General features: G+C 42.9%; 1 protein-coding gene across 3 annotated transcripts in view; it reads right to left on the bottom strand.

Annotated features, from left to right (window-relative positions):
* POU2F1 (POU class 2 homeobox 1) overlaps positions 1–15,801 on the bottom strand; it is a 124,341-nt gene that overhangs the window by 71,866 nt on the left and 36,674 nt on the right. Inside the window, exon 1 of one of the 3 annotated variants that reach the window (XM_066371406.1) lies at positions 7,757–7,886. The exons of the other annotated variants lie outside the window; for them this stretch is intronic. The gene's annotated coding sequence lies outside the window, so the exon portion shown is untranslated. Of the gene's footprint in view, positions 1–7,756; positions 7,887–15,801 lie in introns of those variants that run through there. 3 annotated transcript variants of the gene reach the window in all.

Here is a 15,801-nt window from a genome sequence, read left to right as displayed (position 1 = left end):
ACTGCACTTCTGGAAGGGGCACCTCTTTTATTGGTGGTCAGTGAGAGGACCACTGTATTTGGCAGCCCTCCAATGGTCTGAGGGACAGTGAACTGGCCCCCTGTGTAAAAAGTTTGGAGACCCCTGGCACAGTGTCAAACTTCAGAGACTGAACTAGGAAATAGAAAAGGCAATGCTTTACTCACTCTCTGGAACTCGGTGAGGCACAGTAACAAAACACAATGCGAAGGAGCACCCAAAGGTCTCCAAGTGGAGTTTGCTGGCCAGTATCTCATGGTCTAAGAGACATGCAGAAATGAGCAGTTCTTCATGTCTTTCCCACACACAAGCAGAGAGTGACTTCACGTCCTTTCATGATGACTCAAGGAGAGGAGGATTCCTGCTCATAAGGCACCCAACCCACTACCATTCGTAACCCACTTCCAATCACTGGGGTCTTCACACAGGGTGGTAAACCTCACCATCGATTCCTTTATAATAAGAAGGTAACTTTTCCAAGATGTCCTATGTATATATAGAAATGACTCTGAGTCATAAATTTTAACATTCCTCACTACTAATAAGAACTTAAATGACAAGGATGCAGTTCTTCCTTAAGTATCCAACCCACTGATATTGCCGTCATATATTACAAGACACATTTCTCATTTTCCCTTTAACCTCAGTTCATCCATTCACAACTCCTTCCCCACTTCCTTTAAGACATGGGTAGCACCTCAGAGAAACAGCTAAGCTAGTGACATTTAGCGACCAGAGACAAAGAGAGACCTAACAGAAAACACTGGCCATTTTAACATGCCCTATGCTGTTAGAATGGGTGAGTTCTAGCCAACTGAACAGTTTTCTGCAGCTCAAAATTAAAAATAAATTGCTAAATGCCTTCAGTTTTACACTTGAAAATGTGCTTTCAAACTATAATTGAAGTTAATAGAAGATCAGTGACAATTTTTTAAACAAATCCATGAAGTTCAAAGGAAATGTTTACTTGTTCCCAGGATTACTCTGTCACTTGTTTTATGATGAGATGCTTGATGAAACTTGACTCAAAGGTCAGATCCTTGACTCTACATACAAGGCAGGAAACAGAAAAGACCATGCATGTGACTCTTCTTCTGCTTGTCATTTTCTTAAGTTAGAAAATGTGAGAATTTTAGGGACTTTTTACTTAAATGTTGAAGGAACATTTCCGCTTAAGGAATAAATTCAAATCTCAATTTCTAAGCTTAATGTATTTCCAATAACTATTCCTTCGGAAAAAAAGAAATGTGTGAGAAACAACCCTATGGTTATCACTACTGTCTCATTCTACGTCGAAGCAACAGCACAGAATACACTGAAGTAGATAATTCTGGTGCACACCCCTCTTTCCCTTTCTGTTTTAAATGTTGGTGGTCCTTTGGGACCCAGTCCACTTCTCACTACAACAGTGATCTCAAAGCACTGTCTTCGTGCCACTAGTGGGCCAGAACTCGTCCCCAAATGCCAATTCTGTTGACCTGAATGTTTGACTGTGGGCTAGTCAGTGCAGGCTGGCTGCCATTCCTACTCTCCCCACTTGGGGAAGGACAATGACGTTCAGCCAATGGCCTCAGCTCAAAGGAAGGGCCTGAATGATGCGTCCCAGCCCCACAATTGTGGAGTTGTTCAGGACAGGGCTGTACCCAGAGTTTACTCAATTCTAGCCACTGAAATCAAGGGAAAAGCTCCCGGGCCTTCCTGGGTAGTTGCTCTCTCTTTGTAGCAAGTGGGAAGTGGTTCTTCTTTCTCTGGACACCAACAGGAATGCACAGGGCCCTGGTTGCTGGCAGTCATTTTGCAGACACGGAGCCCAGTCTACTGTCCCTGGGGCTCCGGGTCTCTCAGTCATGTGAGCCACGCTGATTCCCTTGTGTTTCCACCAGTTTCAGTTTCTCCTCCCTGAAGGTGAGAGCAACCCACCAATAACAAATATGTAAATTATTAAGAGTTACTAATTGATATTTGTAAATTAAAGTTAGTTTTCAGGTTATACCAAGCTTTTCTGTTTTCTGCTAAAAAATGTGGCTGCCACATAAGGTTTAGCAAGTTTGCAAACAAAACTCCTGTTGTACCGCACATCCTGGACAAAATGGAATTTCCCAAACTGTGGTCTTGTGATTTGTACATGGTGGTACTGATGGTTGTCAGTCTCAACTCCATTCTTCCCTGTGCTTCAGCTTAGCTCGTATGTGCACCAACAGTACTAGCTTACAATTTTCCAAAACTTTCTATACCATCATAACCCAAAATTATTCCACAAGATGTCAGGCCAGATAGGCCATCAAGTAAATAATACTGTCAGCACTGAGCGCACCACAAAACACCAGCATGCTTCTAAAGGAGTTCTTGCAATTCTGCTCCTTCAACAGAAGACGCTTCTGACACGTGGCTTTCTGCACCATTCAAATTTCTGTCTGAACACCATCTCCTCAGCAAGACCTTTCCCAACCATTCAGTCTAAAAAGCATCCCCCTTCTAAGTTACAATCATGTCACCCTACTTTATTCTCTCTCTGTCCTCATAATTTTAAAACTTGGTCACTTGCGCCACTAGAAGGCAAGCTCCCTGGGCATGGCAGGGCCTGACAGCCGCTCAGAACTACGTGCTGAGTGTATGCTGCCTAGGAAGTCAATACATAGTAGATTAGGGATATCAACCTAAGTCTGCAGTAAAACTCCTTGAAAGAAACTTTGTATTTCCAAAAAAGAGGAGTATGTGCTGAGAGAACTCAGCTATTGTTGACTAAAGGTGGCCCCCTTAACAAAATCCTACTATACTCCCAATAGTATAGCTTAAGTGTGACAGTTAAAAAAATTTTTTTGACTAGCAGATACTTCTTTTGTAAAGTCAGAGCCCCAAGGGAGAACAAGTAGCTTCTGGTTTGTGATGTCCTTGGCCATTCAAAGAGTACTAAGCTCTAGTTTATTCATTCTGTGTATGTTTCTCCTAGATTAGCATGGGTTCTCAGAAACAATAAATTTACAACTGTCTTCTAGTTAACGAATGTGAGATCTGACAATATTATGGGGAGAAAAAATTCCAGATCACAACTATAAATCCAGATTAACATTTAGGATCTTAGTAAACGGGGTGGTAAACTTAGTTACTTACCTAAATTAAAACTTGCTCCGCAGCCTATAAATAGACACAAAACTCTTAAGAAACTCAGCTATTCCAAATCACATCCCAGATAATGACTGCACCTCTGAACTTTGCAAAGTAAGATGAATCATGTTGGGAGTGTACTGAGATCCCAGCTTCTCTGGAAATTCTGAATAAGAAGTCTATTCACCATGGTTGAACCAGAAAGCACATTATTTCAGGAACCTGATGAAATTATTACCCAGTAGTCAAGCGTTTACTATGTGCCAAGGTCATCAAATACACAGGTGTATAGCATTTGCTTAGGTTTGCCTGTGTTACCGGTTCCTCCTCTCTTACATCTCAGTCTGTCCTCCCAAGTTCAAGTCCCTGCTCACGTAAGCACATCCCTGAAAGCTCCGTTAGCGTAGATGTAATGGGAGCCAATTCAAGTTTTTACTTGTGGAAAAAAATGTCATTTTATCTTTGTTCTTGAATAAAAGTTTAGTTGGGTGCAAATATCGAGACTGGTAGTTATTATTTCTCAGCATTTTATAAGCTCACTATCTGTAGGCTTTGACTGTTACTGAGTATGGGGAAACAGGGTTCCGTTATGGGCAAGTATCTATTTCTCCTGTCCCCTATTAAGATATTCATTATATTTTATTTTCTGAAGTTTCATACAATATATCTAGGGACAGAATTTTTATCTATCCAGCTCGGGGGTTCATTGTGCTTCCTGAAGCTGAGAATTCAGGCCTTTCATCAATCCTAGAAAATCCTCTCAGCCAGTATGTATTTGAAGTGAGAATAGCCACAACTACCTCTATTCTCTCTGGATCTCCAATTAGAGTCATTTTAAACCTCCTTATTCTTTCTTTGATATCTCTTACCTCCTATTTCATATTATATCTTTCATCTATAACCACTACTGCTACATCTGGTCTATTTCTAAAATCTATCACCAATTCACTTTTCAAACCTACTCCTTAGCTTTTTGCTGAGTTTCTCTATTTCGATGACTATTTCCTTTCTTCCTAGAGACTGCGTCTTTGCCAAATCTTCCTGGTCATTTTCATGCTTTGTCTTTTGTTCATGTTTTCAACCTCCTTTTATTATTAAAATATTTTTAATTTCAATACTGAATCTGATTAATCCCAGAGATCTGAAGTCCTCGGTGGGGAGGTCTCCTTCCATTGTTGGCTGTTTTGCTCTGAGTCTGATGTTTGCTGCCTCGCACTTAGGTCTGGGAAACCGACCTGGAGATGTCCCAGGACATTCCCAGCAGGAGGGCCACACAGCTGCCACCCTTGAGCACTTCTGGCCCAGGATCCCTTTTATTTCTTTCTTATTAAATCAAGCAGACGACCTGAGTGACCACTCAGTGAGCCTCAGAGTTAGGGGTGGTGCCACAGAGTTAAGGACAAAAGGGAAGATGTGGGACACAGGGGAAACGAGCGAGTCTGGACGTGTTTAATGTGATGTGCCTATGCAAGAGGTTCTGTGAGGGGTGGAGTTCACATGTCAGGGGTCAGCAGGAAGGCCCGACCTGCTTCCTGACCAGAGTGCTCCTCTGCACAACACTCACTCCAGAATGAGTCCACACCATGCCCTCTCCAGTTCATGGACCAACTCCCACCTCCTCCCTCATGCTAACCACCGCACAGTTCCCTCAAACCGCCATTGTGACTTCAGAAACTGTCCTACAGAGGCATACCAAGGATCTGTGCATCTTCAAGACGGGACTTTTCTTTATTCAAGTTATGACCTAAATCTTACTTATTCACTGTTTTATGAATCAATCACCTTGCCTAGTGAGCAAAGAGTACCTGCAAGAAACAGGACCACAATGAAAAAGGGACACCAGACACCTAGGAGAGAAGACCCTTGCTAGGTTTTACCGCACTCTCTAATCCAAGCAAACGCTCAGCACCCTTTCCTTTCCTTCCTTCCCTCCCTCCCTCTAGACTGGGAGGGAGGACACACAGCCCCCCCCCCCCCCCCCCGCCAACCCCACCCCGCACACAGCGCATCTGAGATTCTGGACTGCACAAGGAAAGGAGATGTCTGAGTTAGATTAACGACCTAAGTTTGCAAACACGTGTTTGTTGGGCGGTGGGGTGGAGATGACATTACAAATTCAGGGACCTTTGTTGTACCTTGTGCTGACCACTGTTCCTGAGCCTCCGCACTGCTGACATTTAGGGTCAGGTGCTTCTTTGTTATGGGGACTGTTCTGTGCATGGCAGGATGCTTTGCAGCATCCCGGACCCGAACCTGGACCTGGACCTCTGACAATTAGAAGCCAGTAGCACCTGTCTCCCCCAGTCATTGCAATCAAAAATGTCTCCAGGCGTCTAACATCTCCTGAGGGTAAAGTGTGTCATTTGAGAACACTGCTCTAGATCCACAGAAATGCACTTAACACCCTCTTTTTTGAGCGTCACTTTCCAGCTTTGAAAACTCTTCTCTCCAACTAGTCCTGATTCCTGGAATGCTCTTCCACACTCAGCAGACCCATCTATTATTCAAGCAACTTGTAAACACCCACCCCTTTCCATGGACCTCAAGCCCCATAACAACGCCCCGTTCACGCAAGGACACTTAGATGCTACTCGCAGGCCTTCTCCTCTGGGTCCCAGGGAGGCACTCTGCTCTTGTCTGTGCAGTACCTAGTTCTCTTTCCAAAGGCCAGTGTTCCTCAACCTAACAGCTACCACTCTGTGAGCCCTTCCCTACTGTGGTTCCTAACTGTTCTTAGCACGCTGTACACATTATCCTCAAAATATTCCAATATACAGTGGTACCTTGAAATACAAACAGACCAACATACAAGTTTTTAAGATTCAAGCTGAGACTTGGTCCATATTTTTGCTCGAGATCTGAGCGAAATTCCGGGATACGAGTCGTGACTTGAGAAGCTGCCGCTAGTTGGCGTGTTGGCGCACGGGTCCAGTATTGGCAGTTTGATATACGAGTTGACTGACTTACAGGCTTGGTTACAGAACAAATTAAATTTGTATCTCAAGGTACCATTGTATAGATGAGGCAACAACGGCACAGAGAGGCAGGGAGCCCAGGACTCAAACGCATCCAGTCTGGCCCTAGATCCCCCGCTCTCAACCCCTACACGACCCTGCCTCCCAATCGTTGATAAACAACTGCATCTACGACACCTAGTTGGGATTGTATAACCGGGATCATATACAATCTCAAGGCTTTGTTTTGTATTTCTTATCCTTCTATTTTTCCAGAGCATAAGGAAAACAAATGTGAACCAAGCAGTAGTTTCCCACCTGGCAGAGGCATGGAAGAGCACTGTGAGCCCGCACAGAGCCTAGAACACAGCTGTTTCTCAACAACTACCCCCTAAGTGAGGGCCTGACACAGCCTCCACTTTTATAAAATCCCAGACTGAAGGCTTCAGTTACCGGGCCTTTCTGACCCTCAGTCCCTCGCCTCCACACATCCCTTCCTCAAGTACTGTGTCCAGTCTACGTACCAACAACAGCACAGAAAGATCATTCTGTGCAAGAGCAAGAGACTTTTTCTGATGTCTCTAATAAACTTTAATTTAAAATCCAGAACTAGTCTTTTGGCCACAGTATACCCATCTGTCATCTTCAAATAATAAACAACAACATCTAAATTCTCTTTCATACTAACAGCTTGAAAACCATAATCCTACAAGTGTAGACTGGAATATTTTCCCCAAAGCCATTATTTTGAATTTGTAAACTACAGCTCTTTTGCCATTTTTCCTTATTCAGACGACTGTAGTCACAGATGTTTTGCTACCGGTAAAGCACTCCCAAATGCTTTATGGATATTCTAAGTAAGACCAGTCTAGAAATGGACCTCCAGAGAACTATATAACTTACATTTCTTCATCTAAACAAGCCTCAAATGAAGACTAACAACTCCACCCTCTCCTATGGGGCTATAATCTTAAAGGATTAAAGGCATTTAGCTGGTGGGGGCGGGGATGGGGGCAGGTTGCTCACGAGTGCATTAGTATCACCTGGCACTTGGGAAGCACCTAACAGAACTGAGTCCCGGGCACCTGCTCTGCCACTACACTGGCCCAGGAGCAGGCACATGTGGGCACTCGATGCTGCCTCTGGCACAAGGACTGCCTGAAACCGAAGAGACTGACCACTTAGCACAACTAATTTCAGAGAAGGGTTAGAAGGAAGGAAGATCCTTGCCTTTAGGCTAAGTTAGGAGTGAAAAAAAAAAAAAAGGTCTGAATCTGTAGAAAGAACACTCAAAGGAAACCAGCTCAATGACATGGGAAGATCAAGTGTTCACAAAAGCCCACATTAAAACAAGGCCAAAGAAAAGAGGAGAAGGAGGAGGAAGAGGAGGAAGAGGAGGAGGAAGAGGAGGAGGAGGAGGAGGAGGAAGAGGAGGAGGAGGAAAGAGAAGAGAAAAAAATGGATTTGTAGCACATCTTGACCCACCTTAAAAACAACAACAACAACAAAAAAAAAACCACCTTAAAAACAACAACAACAAAAACCCACCTTAGGGTCAATTGTCTTTTGCAAGGTATCTATTATTGTACTGTTCATACCTCTGAGTAATTCTGGCAGACGTGGGCACAGAAAGACTGTGGAACTGTTCTGTTGAGAGAAGAGTTAATTTAACAACTTACTAGACGCCTGACCAAGCGGTGGCACAGTGGATTGAGCATCAGCCTGGAACGCTGAGGATCCAGGTTCAAAACCCTGATGTTGCAGGCTTGAGCACGGGCTCACCAGCTTGAGCACAGGATCACTGGCTTGAGCAAGGGGCCACCAGCTTGCCTGCAGTCCCCCGGTCAAGGCACATGAGAAAGCAATCAATGAAAACTAAGGTGCCACCACCATTAATTGACGTTTCTCATCTTTCTCCTTTCCTGTCTGTCTGTCCCTCCATCTCTCTCTCTCTCTCAAAAATTTTTTTTACTACAAAAAGCTCTGAGTCCTGATGAACAACTACAAGAGCACAGAAAAAAAACGTATCAATGGCAGACATCAGTAGTCTTAGGAAAAACTACACTGTTACTCTAACATACTGCAGGCAACCCTTTATGACAGCACACTTGTCTGTACAGAGTCAGAAATAAACACTTCAGTCTTTATGAATCTCATCACAGCAACCCCACTCTGCCCCTGCAGCCACAGGCAGTATCCAGGTAACACAGAAACACACCAGGTTACACAGAAACACACAGGATTAACATGGAAACAACATGCCAGGACAACACAGAAACACACTAGGGACCACACAGAAACACACAGTATAACACAGAAACATACCAGGACAACAGAGAAACACTAGGGACAGCACAGAAACATATATACCAGGATAACACAGAAACATACCTTGAAGACAAATAAACATACTTAGATAACACAAACAAGTGGATGTGGGTGTGTCCCAATAAAACTTGACTGATCAATACAGGAAGTTGTTTCATATAATTTTCATGTGTCATGAAATACTATATATTTTTTTCCATTTAAAATTTTATTTTTTTATTTTTTCCATTTAAAAGGGGAGGGAGTGGGAAGGAGGGGAGTACACAGTGATGAAACATGATTTGACTTTGAGTGATGGGCACACAACACAATCAACAGTTCAAATGCTATAGAAATGTGTACCTGAAACCTACCTGCTCTTCTTAGTCATCAGTGTTACCCCATTACATTTAATTTCTAAATTTAAAAAAAGGTAAAAATCCATCTTGGCTCAAGGGCCACACAAAACCAGAAAGCATGATGGGTGTGGCTGGAGGACCACAGTGCATCTAACCCCGCACTGTTTTCAACAATGTCTATAGAAACAAAATGCAAATGTCTAGAAAAGTATTGTCTTTCTTAATGTTTCATTAGTTCTTTTCTCCGACCCCAGTTCCGAGCCCTCCACAGACACTTCCGGAAGTCTGACTCAGTTGACCCCTCCCCTCCTTGCACATCCCTCTCCCCAGGGTGCAGCTTGCCATTCCCTTGGATACATTTAAAACAAAGTCTATGCATGTCAGAAAAAAAGCTGCACTCACTGCAATTCTTTATAAACTCTACTTCCTTGAACCAGGGTACAGCTCCAGGTCTTCTCCTGCCCAACCTTTCCGTACAGACGAGTCTGGCCACTCCTATTACGCCCTTCCTCACTCAGCCATCACTGGGATCTGGTTCTCTATAGAGAGGCCCTGGGAGCTGCAGCAGTGAGGCAGTCTTACTGAGAAGGCGTATTTCATGTTCCATCTTGCCAGTAACTGTTCACATAGCTTCCCAGAAAACTCAGCAAAAGAGCTGGTCTACCATTTTAAATGCCTCTTTCTCTGCTTTCCCAGTTACACATTTCTTTATTCTTATTTTTAACTTTTATTATTTACTTTATTATTTTCCTAATTACTATTATTCTTATAATAATATTATTAGCACAATGTTTCAAAATGTTTTTAAAACTTAACATCTTTAGCTACAAGGTCCTAAAATGTTCAATTCTTTAACTAAAACTGCAAGTCTTCATTCATCTCATCAGAGTAAAACATCTGAAATATGTTCAAATCAACACTAACTTGGAAGGTACAATCAGAATCCTGGGAAGTGCCAAGAGTCACCTTTGTCACAGGAGTATGCCCACACGTGGGACTTAACTGCATGGTCTCAGGTGTGGGGCCTCTCGCATTAGCAGAGAAATACTGAGGCCGGGGTACGGCCACGCGGCAGGGCAGAGCTGTGCTCAGAAAGGTGATGGCAGGAGATGGCACAGTCAGTGAGAACAAGGCCCCGCTCTGTCCCTCCATAAATAACGGGTAAACACACCTAAAGCAGATCTCCTGAAGACCAACACCTCCCCGAGAAACAAAAGCAGAAAAGCGGTCCCACGCGTGACTAGAGAGACACCGCAAGGAAAGACCCTCCCTGAGATGTGGGTGCATCGTTAGGAACAGTCTGCCCAGATAACAGCAGTGGTCACTCCCTACACAGTACAAAAGATCAAGAAGCTCTTTTTTTCCAAGTATGTAAACCAAAGGATTTCTTGTCAACTCCTGTACTTCAGAAAACCAGAAACCAGGGACACGGTTCTTGAAAAGCAACATCCAGGGTCCATTAAAGGTCCAAGATTTCCTCAAGTAGTCAACACGTTTCATTTTCTTTTTCACTTGAAGTGCATTAACCAGGTTTCAATATATTTTCTGAAAAATCCTATGGCAAAAAGAAGAGGGTTGAATATACTCTTCTTTTTATTTGAATGCCATGTGGGAAAATAAATTATTTTAATAAAAAAATAAATAAGAAACTAAGAATCTCCTCATAAACTTCAAAATACAATGTTACCACTACTACAAAGGAATTCCTTGACTCCTCTTAATGTTTATTTATTTATTTATTTATTTAATTAATTTTATTTTTCTTAAGAAAGAAGCAGGGAGACAGACTCCTGCACACGCTGGACCGGGATCCACCAGCATGCCCACCAGGGGGCGATGCTCTGCCCATCTGGGCCGCTGCTCTGCTACAACGGAGCCACTCTAGCACAAGAGGTGGAGGCCATGGAGCCAACCTCAGCACCTGGGCCAACTTTGTTCCAATGGAGCCTTGGCTGTGGGAGGGGAAGAGAAAGGCAGAGAGAAAGTAGAGGGGGAAGAGTAGAGAAGCATATGGGCGCTTCTCCTGTGTGCCCTGGCCAGGAGTCGAACCCAGGAGTTCCACACACTGGGCCAATGCTCTACCACTGAGTTAGCTGACCAGAGCTTTAATGTTCTTTTAAATCCCATTGAATCACTTCTAAAATCCTAAAAAGGCAGGCCCACTCACTATATGTATGTTTAAGTCAGAAACTGCTCACCATTAGCTCAGCATCAGATAAAAAGAAAACACAGTCAGAAGTTCAAATCTTGTTCATCACTATATTAAAATTTTGATTAAAAAAAATACTAGCCACCCTGGCCAGTTGGCTCAGCAGTAGAGTGTCGGCCAGGCGTGTGGAAATCCCAGGTTCGATTCCCAGACAGGGCACGTAGAAGAAGCGATCATCTGCTTCTCTACCCCTCCCTCTTCTCTCTCTCTATCTCTCTCTTCCCCTCCTGCAGCCATGGCACAAATGGTTCCATCGAAGTTGGCCCTAGGCGCTGAGATGGCTCTGTGGCCTCACCTCAGGCACTAAAATAGCACAGTTGCTAAGCAACAGAGCAGAGGCCCCAGATGGGTAGAGCATCGCTCCCTAATGGGCTTGCCAGGTAGATCCTGGTCAGAGCATATGTGAGAGTTTGTCTCTGCCTCCTCTCCTCTCACTGAATAATAATAAAAAAAACTAAAAGAGAAAATAATATACTTTCTCCCCCTTTTATCACCCCCTCTTCCATCTCTTTTGCCGCCCCCCAACTGTACCACAAACCATTTATCGACTATCCAATTTCTCTGAAAGAATAAAAATAAACAAAACAATAGTCTAAATCTCCAATCATCAGATATTTCAACTTTGCAGTGAATTAAGGTCTCTATTTCAGACTTGCTATCCTAACAACATTTAGCTGAGTACCTGGAGGCAAACAGTTTGAATCACACACTCCTTTGCAAATGCAACTGATATTTGTCAGCAACACTAAAACAACGTTATCATAGCAATCTAATTTCAAGTGTGTACAACATGAAAGTTCAATAGTTTATCTCCCAAATTTTAAGTCTGGTTCCATATAGGTCATCCTTCTTCTTATTTGCTGCTTCCAGCATGTCCCTGTCATCGTCCAGCTCCATCCCCATGCAGAGAAATGTAAGACAACTAACCCTTAGCTAAGCCACCCACATGACACCAAAGAACCAACAACCAATGGGACATAGAACAAGAACAAGACACCAAGTTTCTCATTACTACAAGAATTGTGCCCAGCAATTAAACTTACTCCCATTTGTCTGCTTTGTTACAGAGAGGAGAAACTAACTCGCCAACCTACAGTGAATGTAAAATTTCTTATTTTTAAAACCCAGGGCACTGAAAGGCACAGAGTAGAAGAATGGCGGTAACAACCAGCTCTTTCCACTTGCCCTGGGCTCTGGGCTGCGGCCCCTGGCAGCTCCTTTTCTCCTTGGTGTGTGCTGCTTTCACTTCCACATCTCCCCTGTCATTTTTAAAAAGGAGATAAAGCCACTGTATAGGAAGGCCTGAGCCATCAAAGCCGGCAGCCTTGCTGGCTGTGTGTGGCCTGGGAGGAAGGGGGGGGTGGGGAATTGTGAGGTAATGAGGAGCTGCGTATTTACCTTCTGTGCAGGGCATGTGCACAACAAGAGAAACCGGGCAGGGTGCGTGTCTGCTCAGAAAAGAACATGGCAGCCTAATGGGAGGCCTTTGTTCTTCAAAAGGGTCTCCTTCTCCCCTTTTGTGCTTCACGTAATTCATGGCATCTGAGCTGCTCTTGAACTTGACAGACTGGGAGAAAGAGAGAGAGAAGAGAGGGGGAGTCGAACACACAAAGAGAAGGGAAAAGGGAGGACTTCAAAGAGAACTCGTTTCAAAAAATTAGTTCTACTGCCAGTTTTGATGAAGTTTTGGAACTTGAAAGATGTTACAGAGAATCTTTCTGAATTGACATAAATTCAACTGCAACAAATAACAAGAGTAGATAAATAAGGAACAATTTATCCCAAGAAGTTGTTATATACCATATTTTTCTGCTACACTGTATTTCTTGAAATAATGATAAGAAAACATCTGATTCTCAACAATCACAGGAAAGATAGTGTTCTACTAGCCAGGACCAATAATGAAGATTTCCCAGTTGAGGGGAACTTTACTTGATAAACACTCCATGAACACCGCAAACCCACCAGCACCACCTGCAGGATCAATACAGATGAGCATTCCACAACGTATTTCAAGGCTAAGACTAAAAAATAGTCACAACTAACCTTTAGCACTCTCACTCTAAAGTAAAAAATTACAAATTACAAATTTCATGTGAATAACTTCACATGTAAAATAAAGCCCTAACAACCTATAGACAATGTTAGGTATTCCTGATTATAAATATCAAACTGGGCCCTGACCGGTTGGCTTAGTGGTAGAGCTTCAGCCCAGCGTGTGGATGTTCCGGGTTTGATTGATGGTCAGGACACAAAGGAGAAGCACCCATTTGCTTCTCCACACCTCCCCATCTCCACCCCACCCCACATCCTGCAGCCATGGCTCGACTGGAGTGAGTTGTCCCCAGGCACTGAGGATGGCTCCATGGCATCTGCCTCAGGTGCTAAGAGCTCAGTTGCTGAGCAATGGTGCAAGCCCCAGAGGAGCAAAGCATCACCCCCTAGTGGGCTTTCGGGGTGGATCCCAGTTGAGGCACAGACCAGTATCTGTCTCTCTGCCTCCCCTCCTCTCACTGAATTAAAAAAAATAATAAATACCAAACTGATGGAAGATCTTTAGCTATATTATGTATTAATACAAAAGGCTACTTCAAACAATGAAAGGTCTATCTATAAAGTAAGATGACTGTCCAGTCGCTTCAGAACAATTTATCTTTTCCTGACTGTAAAACATATTTAAAACTATCAAACCTGTCTGAAACATAGTAGGGGTACCCTATTCCCACGGTTAGATTAGTATTTTCCTTCCAGGGCTTTCTTTTGAGTATAGCTGACATATGTAATTTTGTGCTGGATGCCATAAATACTAGTTTCTGATGTTTTTTGCACACTCCCCCGTTTAACATATTTTCACCCCCATTCATGTCCTGCACGCACACATTTTTTGGTGATGTATAGTATTCTACTGTAAGGAAGTACTAATGATTAGTGACCAATATGCTGTGGATAGGTATTTTGAGTGGTTTCTTCTACTTTACAAACACACTCCCCCATTTAACATATTTTCACCCCCTTTCATGTCCTGCACGCACACATTTTTTGGTGATGTATAGTATTCTACTGTAAGGAGGTACTAATGATTAGTGACCAATATGCTGTGGATATTGATTGGTTTCTTCCACTTTACAAACAATGCTTTAAGAAATAGCATGATGGCCTGGTGTGTGGTGGCACACGATAAAGCATCGACCTGGAATGTTGGAATAGCCAGTTCAAAGGGCTTGCCTATTCAAGGCACAGAAAGAAGCAACTACTACAAGTTGATGCTTCCCACTCCTACCCTTTTCCCTTCTCTCTCTCTCCTCTCTCTCTATAAAAAGCAATAAATAAAATCTTTTAAAAAAGAAAAAGAAATAGTACATGTATATATGTATCTCAGCTTACTGGTATAAATCTTTCTGAAAATAAATGGCTACAGGTAGAATTCCTAAATGAAAGGGTACAAACACTTTAAAATTTAGTAATATTATCAAATTTTTCTCCAAAAGTATGCCAAGTTACCTTCTCAATACTACGAGAGTCCCTGTTTCCCTCATCCTAGATAACTTTTTATTATGTGACTCTGATTTTTAAAAAAAACAAAAAACTTTTTGTTTTAAATCATTTTAGAACTTCACACAAATACTTGAGAATACAATACATTTATTCTGGTGAAAATAATTTGTGGAAGAAGCATTACTTTTAAACTACCTTTCAAGCCAATTATTGCGTTATAATCATATTTCATTTCATCTTACAATAGACTTACTACCCAAACTCATTCCTCATCACAATGTATTCAGAAAGCAGTGGGTATTTCCAAATCTTTCCTTAGAATAAAATGCGGTACAGTAAGGAGATATGAAGAATGTGCTACAAGTCTCAAAGGCAAATGTTAAAAGAGGCAGGGTCACATGAATAAACAAAAGGTTGTTTTTAAAAAGGTCTCTGAAAAAACAACCTTTTCAGAGAAACTATTTTGAAGACAGAGCTTCAATTAGACTGATCTACATGACCATGTATGTGTGGCAGTTATAGCATATTTATTTAAAAGGAAGTGCAACCATTCTAGCCACACCTTGTATAGATAAGAAGTTGTATCGGTCTGAGGGTTTTAACAGCATAACTGAGCCCAGTGCTAATCCCTAGGGCAGGGTTTCTCAGCCTGCGTGCTGGCATTCTGGACTGGGTGAGTTTGCTGGAGCAGGGCTGCCCTGTGCACTGCAGTGTTTAGCAGTACACTTAGCCTCTAACGACTAGTGCCATTAGTACCACCCTACAAATTATGACAACTAAGAAAGTCCTCAGACATTGCCAAATGTACCCTGGGGGGCAAAATCATCCCCAGCTGAGAACCACAGCCCTTGGCTATCTAAAAGATCGTGTACACTTCACACACTGCATGCAAACTCACAAGTTTGATTTGAAAGGATCACAAATATTTATCAAATTCTTGTTAACCTTCACCACACTCTGCACCATCAGTGAATACACAGCAGCAGACAGACTAAAATAAAAACAATGACTCCTCTAATTACTAACATATTTCTGACAATGATGTTTTATGACGGTTGTGCGCTAGCTATCCTGTCGAGTCTACCTCCACAATGTGTCCTGACTCTATCACTTCTCCGCACCTTCCACAACTCTCGTCTCAGCCAACCGCATCTCTCCTCCTGGAGGCTGTTACTGTCCTCTGAGCTGCCACTCTGACTCCACTCACTCCCCGTCCATCACTCTTCCATTCATCCAGTCTTCACTGAGTGTCGGCCAAGTCAGGCACTGCATGCATGGAGCATCAGTGCAGAGTGCTCCCTGTAAAGACCCTTTCCAAGGGAAGCTTAACTTCTAGTATGAAATGTCAAATGGG

This window comes from Saccopteryx leptura, chromosome 2 (assembly GCF_036850995.1).
Source record: "Saccopteryx leptura isolate mSacLep1 chromosome 2, mSacLep1_pri_phased_curated, whole genome shotgun sequence".
Taxonomy (NCBI): Eukaryota; Metazoa; Chordata; class Mammalia; order Chiroptera; family Emballonuridae; genus Saccopteryx; species Saccopteryx leptura.
The sequence above is the reverse complement of the archived record's forward strand: the minus strand, read 5'-3'. Positions and strand labels throughout refer to the sequence as shown.